Source organism: Marmota marmota, unplaced genomic scaffold (genome assembly GCF_001458135.2).
Source record: "Marmota marmota marmota unplaced genomic scaffold, marMar, whole genome shotgun sequence".
In the NCBI taxonomy this organism is placed as follows: Eukaryota; Metazoa; Chordata; class Mammalia; order Rodentia; family Sciuridae; genus Marmota; species Marmota marmota.
In genome coordinates this window covers 2,509,009-2,531,913 of record NW_026000016.1, presented here as the reverse complement: position 1 = coordinate 2,531,913, position 22,905 = coordinate 2,509,009, and the positions used below count along the sequence as shown (strand labels likewise).

Sequence of the window (22,905 nt, the reverse complement as noted above, 5' to 3'; positions counted from 1 at the left end):
CAGTTATTAACATCACTTTATAGGTAAAGAAATGGAAACTTGAGGAAATTAACTAATATGTCCAAAATCAGAAAATCTGAACCTGACTCCAGACCTTATTTTATATCTACAGGATCTGGTGAAGCAATCAGGTTGCAGGTCAATCTGGATCAATAAACATGAGCTCATGAAGGTAGCATATAAATGAGCAAGCACAGGCTCCTTCGGATATCACCTGTTGATGGTCAGTTTACTGTCTTTCTTTCTTCCTTTTCCATGTATTCAAAAACATTAAAAGCAATGAGTGAAAGACCATCCTATCATGTGCTTGCCTATGAGTGAAAGAAAAGTTAAGTAGTAAAGATGCATGTGGCTCTCACAGCCGCAGACTGATACCGAAAGGCTTTTTACTGGACAAGTCCATTTTCAGACTTCTGGTCCAAGCCCAAGACTCCCAGGGCTATTTGAAGACAGATATTCAGCAATCTTTCTTCTTAGGCTACCACCAAAGTGGCATGTTTGTCCTGATCTGAGGCTCTACTGCCTATTTTATCCTAAGTCAGTATAATGAAAACATATTCTGGGACATAACTAGACCACGACACAAATCATTTCCTAGCTGATACGAGCTTTGGGAATGAAAGGATAAATGAAAACTTTTACTAGGAAGATGATGTATTATTTCTTCTTAAAACAATAGAAATATACTTTCAATCTTTTTTCTCTTTGTTATATGCAATCGTAACTGTTCAGAAATATGGAGAAAGAAAAGAAAAATGATTACAATTTCACAAAATGCTCTTTTTTAAAAAAACATATTACTGAGTATTAAGAGAGCAATTCATCATGCTCTTTCCAAAGAAACAAAAGAAGTGGTTGGTGTTGAGTACAAAAATAGGCAGATGCATTTCTCTCCAAGATTACTGATACTGTCAATTTCCTCATTTTAATGGCTAAACATCATTAGTCAAATATTAAGTCACTTGGGAAATTAATGAGCCTGATTTCCTGAGCCCTGAGTTCAAAAGCTGCCTGGGGTTAATGAAAATCCAAGGGGTGTATATATTTTGTTTAGTTGGGTATCTTTCCTGGGATGGATCTTGTTGGCAAGGGACTGCTATTTATTTTTTGTTTTTATCTTTACTTGGGGATGAGGGTTCTTCGCTTTCCAAGAGAGACACTAGTATCATTTCCATTTCTCTATATTTCTTATTTCCTCTTAGGAGATCTAATCTGTGGTATGCCTGTGTCCTCTCTTCTATATCACTTCTTCATTATTTCTTTTTCTCCAACTTTCCCTTTTACTAAAAATGAGGATAGTATAAATTTCTGATAAAAGTCATCTATTTATAGACAAGTCTGTATTTCTTTTTTGGGAGGTGGAGGGGTACTGGGGATTGAACTCAGGAGCACTTGACCACTGAGCCATATCTCCAGCTCTATTTTGTATTTTAGTTAGAGACAGGGTCTCACTGAGTTGTGTAGTGCGTTGTTTTTGCTGAGGTTGGCCTTGAATTTGAGATCCTCCTGCCTCAGCCTCCTGAGCCGCTGGGATTACAGGCAGGTGCCACCTTGTCCAGGACAAGTCTGAATTTCTGACATGTCATATTTTCCACACACAAGGTATATGTTACCCACTGTTCTTAGGATGCACAGTCACTGAGGGGAGAGAGGCTGTGTGCCAGGCAACAGTAACCATGGTGCAATAATTCACTAATAAGCTGGGGATGAGGGGCTACAAGTAAACAAACCTCTCTCAAAACATCTCCCTAAGATACAAAGTATGCTTAAATATTATGGTTGTCCTACCTCTAAGCCCTTCCCATTGACTCAACATGGAATCAACTATGAAACAAATAATAATCCCCTGGAAAAATGTGTATTCCAAAGTGGATGAGAAAAAGAAGAAAAAAAAAAACATGAAAGGCATGAACTGTAAATTTATGTGATGAGGATGTGAACTAACTCCTAAGCAAAGGGGTTCTCCCACTGGTAGCTATTCTTCCCTAAATCCTTTTCCTCCTCATTCCCCAATACTGTTTATTCTACTGAGAAATACAGTCTGAATTTCTAGTTGATAGGATCTGTTGAACAAGCACCCAGGACTTCCCATCATTCATAGCTACCATGAATTAATTAATTCAACTGCATGGCTTCCCTGTATGTGGTTCAGATGGGGATGGCAGGAGTAAGATTTTTTTGTTTCTTTTTTTAACTTTAGGGAGAAGAGCAGGGAGAAGAGGGAAGGTAGCTATGTTTGGAATACAAAGCATTTTTGGCCATGCTGTATTTTTAGGACCCTTAGTCAGTGTGAGCAACGTGGACCAGGGTTAAGGTCTGGGAAAGATGCCATAGACAAGCCTTAGCTATTCCAAATGCAATCGGGGATGACTTATCAGGACAGTGAGGCAAAGATTCTCTTCTTCCCCTGGGCTGTATCACAAGCTCCCTTCTCCCCATTCCCAGGCCTGCCCTAATAATCCAAAGTACAAGTACAACATGAGCTGGGCAGGTTTCAGTGGGCCATCCTAGAACTTAAGGTTCCAGTGGGTACTTCTGTAGGAAAGCAGAGCTCACCTTCTATTAACACCAACCTACAAGCCCACATCAGCCAGAGTGTGCACAGCCTCTTGTTAACTGCTTAGCAGCTTCTTTCTAAATGTGAAGTCTTTTTAATGGTAATCCTCTAAAAATAATGCACCAAAGTTCTATGCTCCCTGACTGCCACACATGGAAGACAGACCTAGGGAAATTATGCCAAGAAAAGTCAGCCATGACCTTCTGTCTGAAGCCTCTAAACCCCTGGAGATCTGTCAGTCCCAAGTGATGTCTCTATTTAGTGCTGTCAGCAGAGACAGGAGAGGCAGAGGGGACTGCTAATGACTTCTGCTAACTGGAGCACATAGGAGACACTGGATGTGAGCTAGACACACTCCCTTCAGGGAAAAGGAGTCTGAAAGGGAAAACAGTAAGGACCATGGGCTATTCATGAGGATCTTTATTTCTATCACTTCAAACCTACATGCACATTCTGGCTGGGGGTGTACAGGGGTTCTGGGTTACCCTATCCCACCCATGTTCACTTGTCTATTTTAGTATCAAATAATGTTAGTAAATCAAATATCTAGGTGCTTCATGGCGCTTCATGAACTGGGGAGCCTAAAAGAAAAGAATGATTCAGGTTCACTGGACACTAAAATAGAAAACAACAGCTTCTTTTTGGTTGCTCTTGGTTCTTTTTAACAAACCATCATGAAAACCACGTTTAACATCCTCAGCCAACCCTCAAGGAAGGCTCAAGCAATCTACACGAGCCTCACCAAGCAATGCCTCTGCAGAGTTATAATGGGGGCTCGGCACGATTGAACGTGCTTCTTTGTTTGTCAACTTAATGTCACTGGTGGATAACATGACTCCTGCTTCTGCGTAGCTGTAATCCTCCCAGCGAGCTATTTGTCTCTGGATTCTCTTACCTCACTCTGCGCCAGCCTGGCATGCCGTAATTTCAGAAGAGGGTTAATATAATTAGAGTAAAGCTAGGCCATTATACTGTGTGAAAAGATGACACCCGTCTCATCTTGGCCTAGCAACAAGTTACCATTGCCTCAGCAAAGCTCGTCTGTCAGCTGTCTGGGTAGGTTCCCTTTTAAGTAATAACATGCAGGAAGCATCTCACCCCGCTGTCAGTCAGCCAGCAATCGCCCTAGCAGCGCACGCTTCAGTGCGTCGAGTGAGGAGCCCTCACCCATCCCCTTTATTAGAAGGCTGAGCAGTGCTCTGGTGGTGTTGTAACAAGGATCAGGCAGCAGGATTAAGCACTGTGACAAAGAGGATCTAATAAGCTAGAAAGTGGTGCATCTACAGACACGCTGACTGGCTCCCAGACACAGATTCACTTTGCTCACTCCGCAGTCGGAAGGCGCAGGCCACTGGGGAAGCCAGGCAGCGCCGTGATTAGCGGTGACCCTCTGACCGATGCTGCTATGAAGATCATATATCACTCAGAGGCTTATTCTGCAATTGCAAATTGGATTTTCCATTTTATTACCTGCAAAAGGACCACATATGCTTCTTTCCCAAGCCTCTAGTAGAGCAAGCTTGGCCGCGCAATGGTAATTGTGTAAACACTAAATCATGCAAAACAATCATTCTCCCTGCTAGTTATAAATGTGATTGAATGCAATAGGCAATTGCGGCCCCATTAATAAGCATGCTCATTTTCACTTATGGAAATTGGTTGTTTCCGTAATCACACTGTAAGAATTCTTCCTGGGTACTCAAAATCCTGAAACATGTGGCCAGGAGCATCATTTATCACACAGTAAGCAACTGAGGGGATCTGGGCAAATTTTTCACGTCATCAGAGCAGCATTTCCTCCCTTCCTGATTTGAAAATAATGCCACAGAGAGTATTTAAATTAATGCCCTCTAAAAGCCAGGCTCTCTCACTCATAAAAATCCAAGACCATGGTCTAACAAGGTAAAACTAGAAAACCATGGTTGATTGGGTACACTAACATTAGAATACTAGATTTGCCCAAACCCAGGTAATTGATTTGCTCACAAAGGGATCTAGATGGGATGTCATGACAGTTGAAAGATCACCTCTGCTCTGCAGTGAATCCCCACATGGAAGCTAACCACAAATGACTCCAACAGAAAATAAAAGCGACGTTTAGGGCTTCTCCATATATAAAGACATAGCCTATACACACAAATCTCTGTAATTTCTATTAAGATGTGTCATACTAATTATAGAAATGCATGATTACAGACAATGGCTGACTCTGGGAAGTTCCTATTTTTTTTCATTTCTTTTTTACTGAGAGGAAAATAATGATAAAGTCTATAAAAAGATGGTGCTTATTTTGCAATAGTGAGTATTTGCATTAATTATACACTGGAAACAAACAGAATGCTCATTACTAGGTGATAAACAGAATGATGCATACAAAAGCCATACTATAAAATTCTTTTCAGTTATTAAAACAGACTTATTTGTATGTACCAACCTGGAAAAAGATATACATTATAATGTAAAAAAAAAAAGTTAAGGGTATACATACTAAGTCTGCTATGATCCAATTTTTGTACAAAAGACAAAAGAGAAAAATTCCATAATATGTATACGAATAAATGTTTATGTGAAAAAGAAAAAGAAGAATTCGTAGCAAGTGATGAATGCTGGTTTCCTCAAAGAGAGGAAATAAGCAGGATTTGAAAAAGCAGAATACAGGGAATAAAGTTAATTTTGTCTTTTAAGAATTCCATGCTTTATAAGTATGGATTATTTTCATAATTAAAAAAGATTAAAGATGTTGAAAAGTCATTTGACAGAAACACACTCAAAATACACGGTGCACACTAATTGGTACAAAAGAGTATATCTTACTTAAAATGGTGTTAGCCTATTGCAGTGACCGCCACACTTGTGGCCCCTTCTCTTCTGTCTGCCTTATAGATGATGGCCTATCAAGCCCTAAATAGATTGAGAATCTGGGTCTGAGGTTGTTTCTCTTTCTGTGCATCATCAGTGCAATCAAAGTAAGCTGGGATGTCTCTTGACAGCTCTCGAATTTATTCTGCAGGGAATGTAAGGCCACACTGTCATTCTGGCAATTGTCTGCACAGCCTTTCTGGAACATTTTGAAAACAGGCATTTTGTTCACTGAATGCACGCAATGCACTGTTGCTTTATGATTCATGCTAAAATAAACTGTCACTCTTCTGAAGAGTGCAATTTAAATTAGAAAAGATTTAAAGAGTGCAATTTAAATTAGAAAAGATTTAAAAACAAAAACAAAACCACACAGCCAAATGGCCCAAACAAAAGCAGCACCTGATTTACGTGTGTGATGGTGTGGATGGTTCGGAGTGGTCCAGAAATCCTTTTACCAATGAAGAAAAATGGCATTTTACATTGTTGCCATCCGATGCTCTTCTTGCCCATTTGGTGTCTGTGGTCCAGAGTAAGACTGGATAGGAGGAGCTCTCAGTCACTTATAAATATGATTAACCAGCAACAGAGCAGTGAGCATCCCCAATGCACACCACCACGGTGGCTTTATCTTGCAAGCTGATACGGTTCTTAATAAATAATTCATGTTTTAAACCTGGCATTCGTTTAGGATTTCCCTATCATTCTTCTAAATGTGGGAGGCAATCTCGTTTTTGCTTGCCAGATTTCCCTTTTTATTGTTCACGTAATGTCAGGTCGTATAGAAAAATGTCCAATGGTGCTGGCTACTGATCCCGCACACCATTCACTGACTTTGTGACCAGGGGACTGTGAGCAAATCCCGTGCTTTGCTGACCTTCAGTTTCCTCATCTGCCAAGTGAGGATAAGAGTATCCACTGACAGGATTATGGACAGGAACCAAAGAATGTATGTGAAATGGTTCTACAAACAGAAAAGCATGTGGAAATAGAAAATATTTTCATTATTATTTTAAATGGAAACCTCCAAAGGAGAGAAAAATGCCTATTTGAAGACGATGTGCCTAAAACAGGAGCTTTATGTACAATCAGACTAACTCCACATTATGTACAATCAGACTAATTCAAGGAATTCATAACCTGCTGAAACTGAATGTAAACTTTGCATGGTGGTACTTTCTTGAGGGAAGGGCCCTGTTCATAAGATTCTCAAAAGTCTGTGATCAAAAGCAGAACTAAGAAGCAATTTAGGAACACTGACTTCATGTTCTAGAGGACTGCAAGATTAACCAGCAGTAATCTGCTGTGTCCTTCTGGGTGGGCTCTCTGAGCACTGGGCCATTCCTTATCTTCCTCACCAGAATACTCAATCCCCTCAAGTTCCCCAGCTAAGAGTCTGTGCTGAGGATGCCCTTCCCGCATCTTGGGCAGCACTGAGGAAGCCTCAGGCACCCTGGAGACCCCAGGGAGAAGTCACTAATTCATACAACATAAACTAAAAAAAAAAAAAAAAAAAAAATTTCAAAATGCAAGCTCAAAGAACAAGTTTTATACATATATGACTGCATGAACGGTGTCATTCTACAATACGTACGATCAGAAAAATGAGAAATTATACCCCATTTATATATATATATCAAATTACATAAATGCATTCTACTGTCATGTATAGTAATTGATTAAGACAAATTTTTAAAAACAAGTTTCAGTGGCACTTCATTTTATTGATTCAATAATGCTATCACAAATCCATCTTCACCACAGCTGTTTTATTATTTTGTTTTTTGCAGTGCTGGACACTGAACCTAGCCTCATACACGCTAGACAAGTGTTCCACTGGCCCTGTCATAGCTGTTTAAGTTAAATGTATACAGAATTGCCAACTTAGTGATAAAATATTTTTTTCCAGCTGGTTTAGCATTAACAATCAGATCCCTTTGACAATTCTCCCACTAGCAAGATTTCATATTAATAACGGTTTATTAAACTGCTTTAATACTAGACAGAGAAATGATTTTTCTCTTCTTGAAGGCTCTCTAGTCCAGTTGATGCCTAAAGCTGGAAGTTCAGGGCTCACCATCCCACCCATACTGCCCACTGTTTTGTTTTTTAATTCCATCACACACCTTTGCAAGAGCTACAATATGCTTTCAACAAAACTTTCTGCATCTGTGTCAGGTAAGGAAAGGTAGTACTTGAATAAACTTTAGAAAATATTAATCTTTACCCCTGTAGTTAAGAGTAGACATCCAAGTTGATAATTGTCATTTATACTGTGAATGTACTAGTGTAGTTCAATAGAATGATCAGAAAACACAAAGCTACTGAGGCCAAGCTGTACATTCTATTCATGAACAATTCATATGTATCTTCCTATCAAACCAGCACAAAACCAATAGCACTGCTATTCCTAGAGTTGACCAGGGTTCAAAGATGAACACTTGAACTGCTGTTTGGAGTTTCAATTACTACCTCTTTTCTGAAAGAGAAATTGATAATATATCTTAAGAAATATAAAAATTCATAGTTTGACTTGGTAATTCCATCCCAGTAATAAATTCATGCTGAGGAAATAATAATAGATATTCAAATGATTTAAGATTATAAGTTTTAAATTCAGTGTTGCTTATATTCTTCCTTAACAACTGGAAACAACTCAAATGTCTAAGAGTTGGTTAATGAATTATGTGATACTCATTGGATGATATGATATGTACTCATGTATTTTAAAAGGGTTTCAAATATATTTAATCACATGGTTAATAGGGTCATAATGTAAGATTAAAGGTGGTAAAGTAGGCAATAAGACCCATAGCATAATTTTTTAAAAATTTTTTTGTTGTAGATGGACACAATACCTTTATTTTATTTATTTACGTGGTGCTGAGGATCGAACCCAGTGCACCACACATGCGAGGTAAATGCTCTATCTACCACTGAGCCACAACGCTAGCCCTGCATGATAATTTTTTTTTTTAAAAGAAAGCATAAGTACATACAAGGAAGTGTAAGGAAAAAAGACTGGAATATATACATAAATATATAATGTCCATGAAATTGACTAAATTATGCTTTTGGGTTAATACAAGTATTCCACCAAGAAACCCAAAGTTCTCTATAAATAATTTGCACCAATAAAAATAAAGCAAAAAAGTAACCATAAAAAGAATAATGCAGTTAGGCTGGGGATGTGGCTCCAGCGGTAGCGCGCTCGCCTGGCATGCGTGCGGCCCGGGTTCGATCCTCAGCACCACATACAAACAAAGATGTTGTGTCCACCGAAAACTAAAAAATAAATATTAAAAAATTCTCTCTCTCTCTCTAAAAATAAAAAAAAAAGAATATTGCAGTAGAATGAATCGGTCACTATTACCCTTGCACATATATGGTTACATGATCAATATAACTCCACACTATGTACAATCAGACTAATGAGAAGTTACACTCCACCTATGTATGATGTGTCAAAATTCATTCTACTGTCACATAGAACTAATTAGAACAAATTTTTAAAAAAAAGTAAAAGTCCTCCAAATCCCATCAAGGAAAGAATGCATGCATTCCATTTCAGAATGGAGAACTAACCTTTGTATGCAATCCAGTACAAAACTACATTTTCCCATCTCATTACCAAAATAAAAAGTATTCAATATCATTCAAAAAAAGAAATTGCATTAAAATATTTATTATATATGTGTATGACTGGAGAGAAGGAAAAAAGACTGGATATATACATAAGTATAAATGAAATGAATTTATACTAGAGAAAAGATTAGAATGAAACAAACTTAGAATTTTAATGGTGGTCATTTGTGGATAATGGGATAATGATTGTTTCCTGGCTGGACAAAGGCTTGAGGTTCTCAATCTTAAGTATGCACCAGAATTTTCTGAAGGCACCAATAAAAATATTATTCCTTCAGAGGATTGATTTCATGGGTCTTGGGTGAGGCTTGAGACGCTGCACTTCTAACAAGTTCTTAGGAGATGATGATGTTTCTGTTCCGAGGATCACATGTTGAAAAATCACTGTTTTTTTCATAACAGTAAAACAATATTTAAACAAAACTTCAGAATTTTAAATAAAGCAAAAAGATTTTAATTTATTTAGAGGACTGAAAAAGAAATCCTAATTTTTATAGGGCATTATAAGTTGTATTAAAGATGTCAAACCCCCCCATGACCAATAAGTGTTTATCCTCATCATCATCTTCACCGTCACAATTCTATGAGCTATTTTATGCTGAATTTGTGCTATGCATCAGGTGTTATTTTAAGGGTTTAGCATACTATACCCCAAGGAGTCACAACCGTCTTATGTGGAAGGTCTGATTATGATCTCATGTTTAAAAAGAAGAAACAAGCTAATGTTTTGGGGGTTAAGACCCAGACTCAAGGTCACACGAGTGACCAAAGCCCAATTTGTCTGGGCTTTGGCTGTTGGTCTTTCCAACATGTGACATATAAATTTTCTTCCTACTGCACAAGGTCTTGAATGTTGTTGGAATAATTGATAATGTGACATGATTTCAGAGCAACTGGAGAGGTATCCTCAAAACCTATTCATTTGCCTTCATCACGGGACATAGATTCTATCAACAGAACCACTCTCTTGGAGTTGGAAGCCCAATTGCCTCCAAGAGTTTTATTTTTAAATTAAGATAACCATGTTAGTCGGATACACACATTTTTCTTCTTTTTTCATCATTTTTATGTTTGTTCTACTTTATTTTTTAAAAATCATATTTCATTGTTTTTGCTAGTTAATTTGTTAATTAGACTTTACCCCATGTTTTTATTGCCTTCAAACACACACAAAATTTATCATCTTAATTATATCAAGGGTACACTTCAATGATATTAAATACATTCACAATTTCTTTGCAACTAACACTACCACCATCCTTCTTGGTAACTCATCTCATTTTGTAAAACATAAACTCTAGACCATTAAACAAATAGCTTCCCATTTCCGCTCTTCTTGGCACTGTTCTAACAGTCTTGATGATTTTGATTAAATATGTCAGATGCATAGAATCAGACAGTATTTTTTTTAGACCTGGTTATTTAATTCACATGATGTTTTTAAGGTTAATCCACATTGTAGCATAGGCCAAAAGTCCTCCCTTTTTGACAAGTGAATAATACTCTATTGCATGTAGACATCACATTTTGCTTATCTGTTTATTTTTTTGGTATGCACTTGGGTTGCTTCCGAGTTCTAGTTATTATGAAGAGTCCTGGTATAAACATGAGTATATCCAAATATCTCTTTGAGACTTTGTTTTCAGTTCTTTGGGATACACTTCCAGATATGGAATTGTGGATCACATGATAACTTTATTTTATGTTTATGAGGAACCGACACTGTTTTCCATAGAGGCCACATCATTTGATGTTCCCTCCACCAGTGTTCAAAGGTCCTAATTTTACACCCTTGCCACTACTTATTATTTTCTGGGGGTCTTATGTGTTTTGTTTGTAGGAATCTCTTAATGGGTGTGAGGAAGTGTCTCATTGCAGTTTTGATTTGCATTTCCCTAATACGCAGTGATTTCAAGCTTTGCTTCATACATTTATTGATCATTTGTATTTCTTCTTTGGAAAAGTGTCTATTTAAGACCTCTGCCCAGTTTTCTTTTTTTTTTTTTTAATATTTATTTTTTAGTTATCGGCAGACACAACATCTTTTGTTTGTATGTGGTGCTGAGGATCGAACCCGGGCCGCACGCATGCCAGGCGAGCGCGCCACCGCTTGAGCCACATCCCCAGCCCCCTTTGCCCAGTTTTCATTTGGGTTGTAGGTTCTGTTGGCGAGCTTTAGGAGTCCTCTAGGTATAATGAACATTAATCCTTTATCAGATGTATCTTCTCCCATTCTGTCAGCTGCCTTTCTACCGTGTGGAGACTGACTTTTGATGTACAACATTTAAAATAAATTTTCATGAACTTCAGTTCATCTATTTTTTTCTTTTCTTGCCCATGCCTTTGATGTAATATCCAAGAAAAAATCACAAATCTCTTAGTCAGCTTTTTGTTGCTATGAATAATACCTGAGAAAATACCCGAGCAGAGGAGGAAAGACTTATTCTGGCTCACAGTTTGAGTGGTTTCCGTCACTTGGCTCCACTACTTTGAGCCTGTGGTTTGGAAGACCGTCAAGGCAGAAGGGAATGGCAAAGCAAAGATACTCGCCCATTGGCAGCTGGAAAGCAGAGAGAGAAAGGAAGGGTCTGGGGACAAGATAGAGTCCCCAAAGGCATGTCCTTCAAGGACCCACTCTCTTCCAATAGGTTCCATCGTGAAAAGTTTCCATCATTTCCCAAAAGTCCAGTCAGCTATGAGTCCCTCAGTGGATTCAGTCATTGATGAAGTCAGAGCCCTCATGACCCGGTCACTTCCCTAAAGCCCCATTTCTGAACATTGCTGCACTAGGACCAAGCCCTCAACATGTGGACCTTTGGGGCACATTCCAGATCTAAACCATAACAAAATCAATAACAGAAAACTTTTGCCCCATGCTTTCTTCTAAGAATTTTATAGTCATAGGTTTTCTATTTAGGTCTTTGATCCATTTTGGCTTAATTTTTATACATGTTGGTAGATAAGGATCCAACTTCCTTTTTTTTTTTTTTTGCATGACCAGAAATGAGGATCGTGTGTTGAAAAGACTGCTCGTTCCCCACTGGATGGTCTTGGCATTCTTGTAAATAATCGTTAGACAATGTACATGAGGGTTTGCTTTGGAGATCTCTGTTCTATTCCATAGCTCACTCTGTCTGCTTTTATGTTAGTACCTTTTGTTTTTGTTTGTTTGTTGTCTTTGTGGTGCTGGGGATCAACTCAGGGCCTTGCACATGCCAGGCAAAGCACTCTACCACCGAGCTGCAGTCCTGGCCCCTTCTTCTCTGGTGCAGTTACTATAGCTTTGTAGCAAGTTCTGAAATCAGGAAGCATGAAACCTCCATCGTTATTCTTTCTTAAAATAGTTTTGGCCGTGTGAAGTCCACTGGGATTCCATATGAATTTCAGGATAGGCATTTTTATTTCTGTGAAACACATCACCAGGGGTTCTGACAGGGACTGCATTAAACCTGATTTGAGGAGGTATGATAGAGTTTTATTAACAGGGCAGAGAGCATATTTTCAACAGGCTGCCTTTCCACATGCAGGTGCTTCCCTATTCAGCAGTCAAAACACAGTGGAGGCATGTTTTTGTTTAATCTGATAATTTATTCATAAGAGTTTTCTAAAAAGAACAGAGTCTCATATAATTATATGTTTAACAAATCATTTTTTTAAAGAAGAAAATTTTATTCGGTCAGATTCATTCAGGAAAATCATCACATGGAAATGATGGGAACCGAAATGATCTCAAGAAAATTTTTATTATAGAAAAAGGCAGGGGCTGGGGCTGTAGCTCAGTGGTAGAGCGCTTGCCTCGCATGTGTGAGGCACTGGGTTCGATTCTCACACCACATGTAAATAAAAGAGTGAATAAATAAATAAATAAATAAATAAAAATAAGGGTCCATTGACAACAAAAGCAATATTTAAAAAAAAAAAGAAAAAAGAATAGAAAAAGGCAGAATAGGTTTGAGTTCAGGAAAAGCATGGGAGAGAAGCCTCCAGGGCAGGCTTATGGAGGTCCATGGTGACAGGGTGTAGCAGGACCACTATGTTTTCTGGAGGTTTGGCGTACTCAAATGTTGGGGTGGTATATTTTAAGCCATTTTTATTTTTAAAAATGGAAACTTCCATACTGTGGTAGAGAAACACCCCGACTCACATTTCACAATGTGCGTGGTTGGTTACAAGCACTTCTGACAGTCCTTGCATGTGCCTGATAGTTTTAAAATGCTGCTTTCTTGTAGAAGCTGAGGTGGGGTGGGAGGCAATAGGAGGGCCCCTTGGACATTCTCTCTTGCCATTTCCCACCACACTATGATATGAGCACCATATGAAGATGTGACAAACAGGCCTGAGATTGCTGCCTTTTCATCAAACATTTCTAACCATACTTTGACCTTGGATCAGTAGACTCATGTGCGAATATATTAAGTCTGACATTACCTTGAGGAGGAGTCTGAACAGCACCTGGATGCACGTGGAACTACAGAGCCCTTTATGGCGGTTTGGGAGGTATGGGGGTGTCTCAAAATTAAATTTCCAAAATATGTAAAGAGGAAGTAATTTCCTAGATAAAGTGCCATAGGAGATAAAAAGGCCAAACAAATACAGATCAATGCAACCAGTCTGAATATAATGGCATAATCTTAGCAATAATCATCTCCATAACATTCTCAAATGACAAAAACCTACCTTTGTAATGCCTAACTCATAAACAGTTGCTGAAAAAGAATGGCAATTTTTCAGCCAACAGGACTAATGCTGAATTTAAGTGTCATAATACATTACCAGGCACTTGCTCATATGGAAGTATGAAGTAAAATTAACTTTATTTTTTATTTATATATAAATACCCTTGAATCCAATTTTATTAAAGGTTAAGTAAGGGATCAACCTACTACACAAAACCTAAACTTAAGTTATATGTAAAAATGGCTTGTTTCAGCTTTGCTTCTCGCCCTGGAGCTTACATTTTTATTACTTTGGTGCTATGTGTTATACTCTCTGCAGAGGCTGGAAATGGTAAGGGTGTGGATATTATGTCATAAAATATGTACTAAGATAATTAAGAACTGCGATGTAAGTACCAAGTCTATGTAAAAAGAAAAACTGCAACAACTGTAACTTTCATTGAGTTCAAAATTCTTTATGCTCAATAAAACAATCTAAATGTTTGTAAGTTATGTATTAATAATAATTTACACAGCACTGTCAACGACAAATGAGCTTTGATGAAACTGACTTTCAATGGCTTTTAGGATTAACAAGAATACCTAAGAAAAAGAGGGAGATGGAAATTTAAAAAACACCCATCTGAAAGCTATATTTCCATATACCCATGTGTATGAACACCTATGCACACGTAGACACCGTACTTCAGATCTTAATAAATACTATAAAAGCAAAAACTATACTGGTAGCAGAAAAAAGGTAGAGAAGAGTATAAAGAAATTATAAGCTTCTACTCATCTCAATAACTACACTTTTTTTTCTCTAAGTGATAGAAGGCAAACTGACACCAAGTAATATCAACAAAGGATACCTTACTGTCCAGTGTTAATCCTGAGTCAAGTGCAGGCCAAAGACAAAATTATATGTTTTAAAACTTTAACAATAAGATTAAAGAGAAATGAAAGCAAAATAACTGTACAACTCAAGAAAGGAATCTACTCCACCTCTCAAAGATCTACTTAGATAATTTACGAATCCTAACATAGAAAAGCATTACTATAAATAGCAGAGGGAAAATGGAGATGTACCATAATTTTGGATGTGGGTGAGAAGGATTACATCATGAGTTTGTTTCCAGTATTTTTGGAAAGCCAACTGCCTTGGGTAAAAATATGAAATACTGCCACAGTAACAAATAACAAAAAAAGAAAGTACTATGATACTCTACTCAAGAAGAAAACAATCAACAATTACAAAATCATTTTCAATGTGTGAAGGTATTTCTGAAGCTCAATTTTTTTGACAAAAAAAAATATAATAGAGTTTGAATTAGTCAAACTCTGGCTTGGCTCCAATCATTAGCATTTTTAAGCAACTTTTCTGATTGCTACTGGTTTACACATTACTGTCAACGCCAAAATTCCAGGTGGCTACTGCTGATTCCCATGTTTCAGACTATCCTGATATTCCTGATTATAACCGATGTTATAATTTTTGACTGGCATCAAAAAAAAAAAAGGAAACTGCACCAATATATTTTCAATGGCAAGAACTGTTTTAGACACAAAATAATGGTGTTAAGTAATAAATAAATTCTCTCTGTGGCATTTTATATATTATTCACATTTGTTTTATTTAATTCTTACCATTTGGAAAACCAAATAAGTATCACAAGGGGAAATTTTTTCTCTGGTGGAAATGTGACATCAACAAACATGGAGAAAGGGAGTTCTACGATCTAATCAAGAGTCCAGTCCTCTAATGGGTGCAATTTAAAATAGCAAAGGTAAGGTTTAAGATAAATAAAACAAAGACCCTCTTACCTTTTGCTACTCATGCAAATTAAGTCACTCAATGTCACCTCTTCTGAGAAGACTGCCTAGACTGCATTGCAAGTAAGTTCCCATTATTTTGCTATTTCTCAGCACCTCTTTATTGCACGGTACTTATTACACTTTACAGCTAACTTATTTACTTCCCCACCCTAAGTCTGTTTCTCTAGCTCCAGGGGATCAGGGGCCACATGGTCTTGCTCGGAGTGACCCCGCCTGGCACATCCCTTCTCCCAAGCCCTCTCCAGGTGTGACTTGGAGCCAGGACCACTGTGTCTGTGCTATCGCTTGACCATGCCCAGCTAGTTGCAGCAGGTCACATTTATTAAGCAAAAAGAAAACAGCCATGTTTGCCTTAAATGAGCACAAACTGTTCAAGACTGGGGGAAATGCTTTTTTGCGTTTGTGACCCTGAGCCTACCACAGAGGCTTATGATCCTGGGCCTCAAAGGAAGCAGCAAACCGCGCACAGGCTTGCTTCACTGTTAAGGAAAATGAAGATGAAGGAGGACAGCACCATCTCCTGAAGGCCACGGGGCCAGCACACAGCACGGCTGGGATTCAAATGCTCAGAAAAGACCAGTTTGTCTGCTCCCTCTCTTTCATTCATCCAACACTAGCCTAACTTCCCCTCCCTCTTAAAGAAAAACGAGTGATGATGTCAAACATGGGATGATATTTTTAGGTGCAGGGCAACCCCTGGTGATTATGCCCAAGTTCATAACCACACTTATGACATAAAACAGTTCATCATAAAAAGTCTCCTAGATGGTCACTAAACAAGCATACCTTTCAGAACTGTACCTATAAACGTAAATACTGAATAGAAATCAAATATCCAATAGAAATGCTCAGAATCAGTAAGTAACTAGGGAGCAGGTGAAGTACCCAGATGATCTCTGAATACAATAGCCAATACAAAAAAATGTACAATATTGACAAGAATGTCTAGGGAATGAAAAACTCTCTTCCAGTGCTGGGGATTGAACACAGAACCTTGCACACGCCAGGCAAGTGCTCTACTCCCAGCCCAAACCTGTTAATTTCACAGTTAACTCAAGATAAGCTGAAAACCCTTTTTACTTCAATTCTTGCTCTACATTTTTCATACACTAGAGTTACTCATAATAATAAATGTGCTACAGAGAAAATAAATCACTCTAAAGACTGTACCTCCTTCTTTCACATGTGTGCGCTCTGTTACACATTCACGTGCACACACAAACCCTTGCAGCTATCACATACTTTTAAAGTTATGTCATATGCCACTCATTAGTTTGCTAGGGCTGCTGTAACAAAGGACCACAGACTGGATGGCTTAAATAAGAGACATTCATTATCTCACAGTTCTGGAGGCTGAACATCCAAGATCAAGGTGTCAGCAGGCTTGGTTTCTCCTCTCTGTCCTTGACTTGCAGATGACTGCGTTTTCGCTGAGTGCTCACACAGTCTCTCCTCTGGGCAAGCACATCCCTGGTGTGTCTGTGCATCCAAATTTCTTCCTTTTATAAAGATACCAGCCATACTGGATTATGGCCCAGCCTAACAGAGTTATTTTAATTTAATCACCTCATTAGAGGCCCTATCTCCAAAGAGAGTCACACTCTGAAGTACTTGAGGTTAACACTTCAGTATACGGCTTGTGTGCACACGGGGGTGGGGGGACGACACTACAATTCAACTCATAACAAGTTCTCCACTTTCTTAATCTCTGAATAACTAGAATAGTAAAAAGACTGCTTTAAATGCCTCACTCTGGCTAACAAGGTACTTAATCATTCACAAACATTTGCTTCTTACAGTTGTGACAAAAAGTTAAAGAAACTGTCCCTAAGGTGCTCATAATGTAGTAATTCATATGGGCATGTAAGAAATGAAACAGACTCTTCCCAACAAAGGAAACACAAATGGTCAACAAACATATGAAAAAAATGTTCAGCATCTTTAGCAATTAGGGAAATGCAAATCATAACTACACTGAAATTTTATCTCACACTAATCAGAATGACAGTCACCAAGAATACAAATAACAATAAATGCTGGCGAGGATATGGGAGAAATGAACTCTCATATATGACCACTTTGAAAATAAGGATGGAGGTTCATCAAAAGGCTAGGAATGGAACCACTGTATGATTCAGCTATACCAGTCAGCATACTGTAGTGATACGTGCATACCCATGTTTATTGTAACATAATCACACTAGCCAAATGTGGAACTAGCCTAGGTGTCCATCAGTGGATGAATGGATAAAGAAAATGTGGTATATACACACACAATGGAGGTTTCCTCAGACATAAAGAAGAGCAAGATTATGGCATCTGTAGAAAAGTGGATGGAACTAAAAAAACATGTTAATGAAATAAGTCAGACTCAGAAATTCAAGGGACCTGTTTTATCTCAAGAGAGAAAAAAGGACAAAAAAAACCTCAATGAAAACAGAAGAGAGACCAGTAAAGGGACCGGGGAAAGGAGGAGGGAGGGCAAGGAGAAGTTCTGGGGAATGAAACTGATCAAACTATATTATGTGCATGTTTGAATATGCCACAACGAAACCCATTATTACATATAATTATTATGCACCATTTTTTTTTAAAGAGAGATAATTAGAACACAAAAGGCTTGATCCAGAGTGGAGACAGCAGGAAACTTCTAATATTTATTCAGATTTTAGGTAACAAACTGGAGTCTCCACAAAGAGGATAATCACCAAAGGCTGAAAGCAAGGACCATAAGAAAAACAAGGGAGCATGGGAGAAGAATCGCAGGGCAGGAAGGGGCTAGATCCTCAGGAATCTTTTCAGTTGTGCTGAGGCGCTGAGCTCTCCTGTACATGCTCTGAAACAACAATGGGCTAACCCAGCCCAACCTCTGATTCCCAAGAGAGCACCTCAGGCGCCCTATAGAGAGCAACAGTCACCACCACACAGGCTAAATGGCAGCAGCCATGAGCCCAGAGATGCTTCCCCAGTGACATGTTCCTAAAGATGATGGAATCAGTTATGAAATGTTCTTTATCAATTTGGCCAGACCCAAGATTAACCCTTTAATGTTAATATATTCACACACTCGTATGTTAATATGCTTCTCTAAGTGGCTGGGAAATGGGTGGGAAATAGCCAGCATACCAATAATTTCAAAGGAAAAACAAAGGTCTGGTAATCCTCCATTTCTGTACATTTCCACTCAAACCCCAGATGCACTATTTATTAACAATATGACCTTGGACAGGTTATTTATCATCTCTGCATCTCAGCTGCCTTGTCTGCAAGATAAGGATTATAAGTGTTCACTTCATACAGTTACCAAGGGATAAAAATCATTAATAAATATCAAGCTGGTAGAAAGTATCTGCCACATAGCAAGAATGTGTGAGAAATATGTACTGTTCAGTACTAAGAGACTGTGGTTAGCAGTGCTCTACTATTTGAACAAAAACGGTGAAAGGCAAGAACTTCTGATCCAGAAAATTGATTTGATCAAGCATGGGAGCAGACACACATGGAGAGTTTGTATTAGTCACCTTTCTGTAACTATAACAAATACCTGAGGTAATCAACTTAAAAAGAGAAAAGGTTTATCTATCTCATAGTTTTGGAGGTTTCAGTACATGACTGGTTGGTCCACTGCTTCTGGGCCTGTGGCAAGACAATATATCATGGTGAAATAACAAGGTAGAGCAAAACTGCTCACCTCATGGCTGGGAGGTTAAAAACAAACAAACAAATAACAACAACAACAACAACAAAAAAAAACAGTAGCCAAAGGAGCTGTTCCCTTCAAGGGCATATACCAATGATCCAAAGACCTCCCATTAAGCTCTACCAATAACACTTTCCTCCATCTCCCAGTGACACCACTCTGGGGACCAAGCCTTTATCATATGGGCCTTTGTGGGGGACACTTGAGATCCAAACTATAGCAGATTTAGAACTCATGAGTAAAGTCATTCAAAATTAAAGTTAATCCAGGCGTGGTGATGCATGCCTGTAATTCCAGCAGCTTGGGAGGCTGAGGAAGGAGGACTGAAAATTCAAAGAGCCTCAGCAATTTAGGGAGGCACTTAGCAATTCATCAAGACCCTGTCTCAAAATAAAACATTAAAAAGGGCTGGGGATGAGGCTCAGAGGTTAAGCACCCCCAGGTTCAATCCTCAGTTCAAAAAAAATAAATAAATAAAGTTAAGTACCTTCAAGAAGTGGATCTATATAACATTTATAAAAGGGACAAACTAAAAATTTTATAGACAATAAAGATCAGAGGAAGTTGTCTAAGAACATACTACTTTTATATACTCAAACTACTAAAATATATTATAAATATATTTTAGAATATATCTCGGAGTTGACATAATTTGACTTGGGGTAGTCAAATGCACGCCATCTTAGTTGATTATTCCTAATGGCATTTTCAACTGTGGGTGCCATTTTGGTGAACTCGGAAGAAAACAGTACAATCAGACATCAAGGCTAAGTTTCCCTTTAATTATACAGTATCCTGTATTTGTTTCATCCTTTAGAGAAAATAATTTCTCAAAAGTATCACTTTGACTTTAAATCTTTAACCTGTGTATATTTTTTCAAGAATTATGGTGTCCTTTTCACAGTTACGGCTCGATCTTTAGGGACTGCCATGTTGGCACCAAATTACACACTAGAACAAAAAGCACCTCAGTACAGTTCAATGAAGCATTTGAGCAGGAGCTCTGATGGCAGTTTTCAGATGGTTTCTGATGATGAATGATAATATTAAGCTCACACTCGAAGGCAGCATACAATAATTCTCCATTCCCTGATATTAAAAACCTATCAAGGAACATAAAGCTAGCCTCATACCATACTTTACCCCCTCTGGTGAAAGCACTCTTCTGAGTTAACCAGCCTCTAAGAAAAATGTGAAGTTGCAGACAAGCTGGCAGGTGTCAGGGCCAACGCAGGACAGTAGAGACAAGGGCCCACCAAGGAACGGACTCAGAAAGGGAGGGGCCAAGATGCTGGGTGAGGAGGGAAGAAGTGGGAGACTGATGAGGCACCAGAAGGTGTGCAATTAGCCTTAGGTTACTAAGTGTACTTCCTCCTAAGGAAAGGCGTGAGACGTCAGTTACATAGGATGGAATAAAAGATGTTGACCATATTCCTTTTACTTAAGATCTATTGGGAGAGAGGAAAAATGAAATATAATAATTCTGAAAATGAATTGAATGGCCACCACCCGTTACCACAAACTGTGACCACCATCCGTTGTATACAGGGAAATTTAGACCAAGTTGAGGAGAAGCACTGGCAGGTGACACACGGCTCCTTGAAATTCAAACACAACACAGACTGTGCTAGGAATCCTGAAAGCCGCCTCCAACAGCCTTTGGTTGAAGGGCTAAGATCTAAGGGTGAGGGCTTGCTGGAAGAAAAGGAGAACAGAGGATGTCCCCAGAGGAGCCCCGTGGGTGAGTCATGAACTTCCTCCCACTGCGTGAGGAAGAAGTGACAGGGAGGAGGGAGGGGACACAGGGGTCCCACCTCAGCACACGGAGAGTTTCTGATTTCACTGCCTGCCCCAACGTGGGGAATGTCTGAAAAGTGACAGGGCTATTGCTAAAGCAAATATGTAGCCCCAATGAGAACTGGAGCTGGCATGCAGGTAATTCATATCATGGGAGCAATGAAAATGAATGAAATACGGCCACGGGCAACAGTCTGGATAAATCTTCAGACATAATGTCGAGTGAAAGAAGGCAGAATATATACTGAATGGCTCCATTTAGGTAAAATTCAAAAACAACAAAACTAAAAAAACAGTGTTACAGTGAAGACAGTAATTATCTTTAGGCAGAAAGGAAGACCTGCTTAATGAGTAGAAGAAGGCCTAACAAGACTTCTTAGGCTCTGGATATGCTCTATTTCTTGACATGTATACTTTTTGCTTCAAGTTCTTACCTGTTAATAATTCACTGAGCTATAAGCTAATGTGTAGTACACTTTAAAAAGTGTAGTGTGTATATGTGTGTGTATGAGAGGATACATATGGGAGTATATACATTATAGGAATATGTATGAATAAAAATAAAGAATCCAAGAGCACTGCAGAAAAAGCAAGTTTAACCAGTAAGTAGAAAAACCAGGCTGGTTTCTGCTATCACTTTAACAACTCAAGTCAACACAAGATTTTCATACTGGATACATTTTTTATCAAATCTGAACAGAAATTCTCACGTTCATGGTTTTAATGTTTTTGTCCCCTCCAAAATCCATATTATAACTTAAATCACCCATTAATAATAGCATTAAGAGGTGGGGCTTTAGGAGGGGATTCGGTCATGGTGTCTGTGTAAATGGGATCAGGTGTCCTTATTAGAGGGCTCGATGCAGGTAGTTCATCCCTAATTGCCCTCTGCCACCTGAGGTCACAATGCTCCTCCCCTCTGGAGGATGTGGCAGCAAGGCACCATCTTGGAAGCAGAGAGCACTCCTCCCCAGACACCAAACCTATAGGAGTGTTGATCTGGGACTTCCCAGGCTACAGAACCATAAGAAATAAATCTCTCTGTTTTTTATAAATGATCTAGTCTCAGGTAATTTGTTAGAGCAGACAAGAAGGACTAAACAGGAACACTGGATAGATACCACATGAAAGTCCACTTGACAATTAAATGCAGTCAACACAGCAACAGGTCAAAAAGCTATCAATCTATTTTGCAAAGTATGATTTAAAATACAGCCATACATTAATACTGTTTAAAATTTCTACTTTGACCTTTCAATGATCTTTTAGGAATTAGTCTTTACATTCTTGGATCAAGTAGCAAAAGTTCAGAAAGTTTCTTCGTTTGATTTTCCTTTTTTAAACTCAAATAAAATGTACTAGTTTAAAAAGTACTGTTTTTCAAATTTGTCAATAGTTACCTTTCTACTTCTAGATCCACCTTTGTGTCAGGGATATATCTTGAATGACTATCACCGAAACATAGTAGTTATTTCAAGGTGGTGAGATATTGAGTGAATATTTTTTAACTTTCTGAAAGTTTTAGTTCTTTAATGAATATAAATTATTTTTATCATAGCTCTCCATCTCTTTTCCTGAACTGAATTAGTTAGTACAAAAAAAAAAAAAAAAAAAGGTCTCCCTTCTTTATTTCTCACCACCCTCCCTACTCTACCAACCAATAAACAAAAACCTCTACACTATTTAATGTCCTAAAAATCAAACATGCTTCTCTACCATCTGTATCCACTGGATGAAGTGAGTTGCTAAGCTTCAAGCAAGATCAAGCCCTTTAATGACAAAACACGATCAACCAGGCAGAAAGGGACTGTGCATGATCTGACTGTTTACAAACAAGATGACATTTTCCGACGGCA

At 38.4% G+C, this 22,905-nt stretch overlaps 1 protein-coding gene across 4 annotated transcripts in view; it reads right to left on the bottom strand.

Moving 5' to 3' along the window:
• Positions 1-22,905, bottom strand: part of Rsu1 (Ras suppressor protein 1) — a 182,449-nt gene that overhangs the window by 86,991 nt on the left and 72,553 nt on the right. The window lies entirely within an intron of this gene.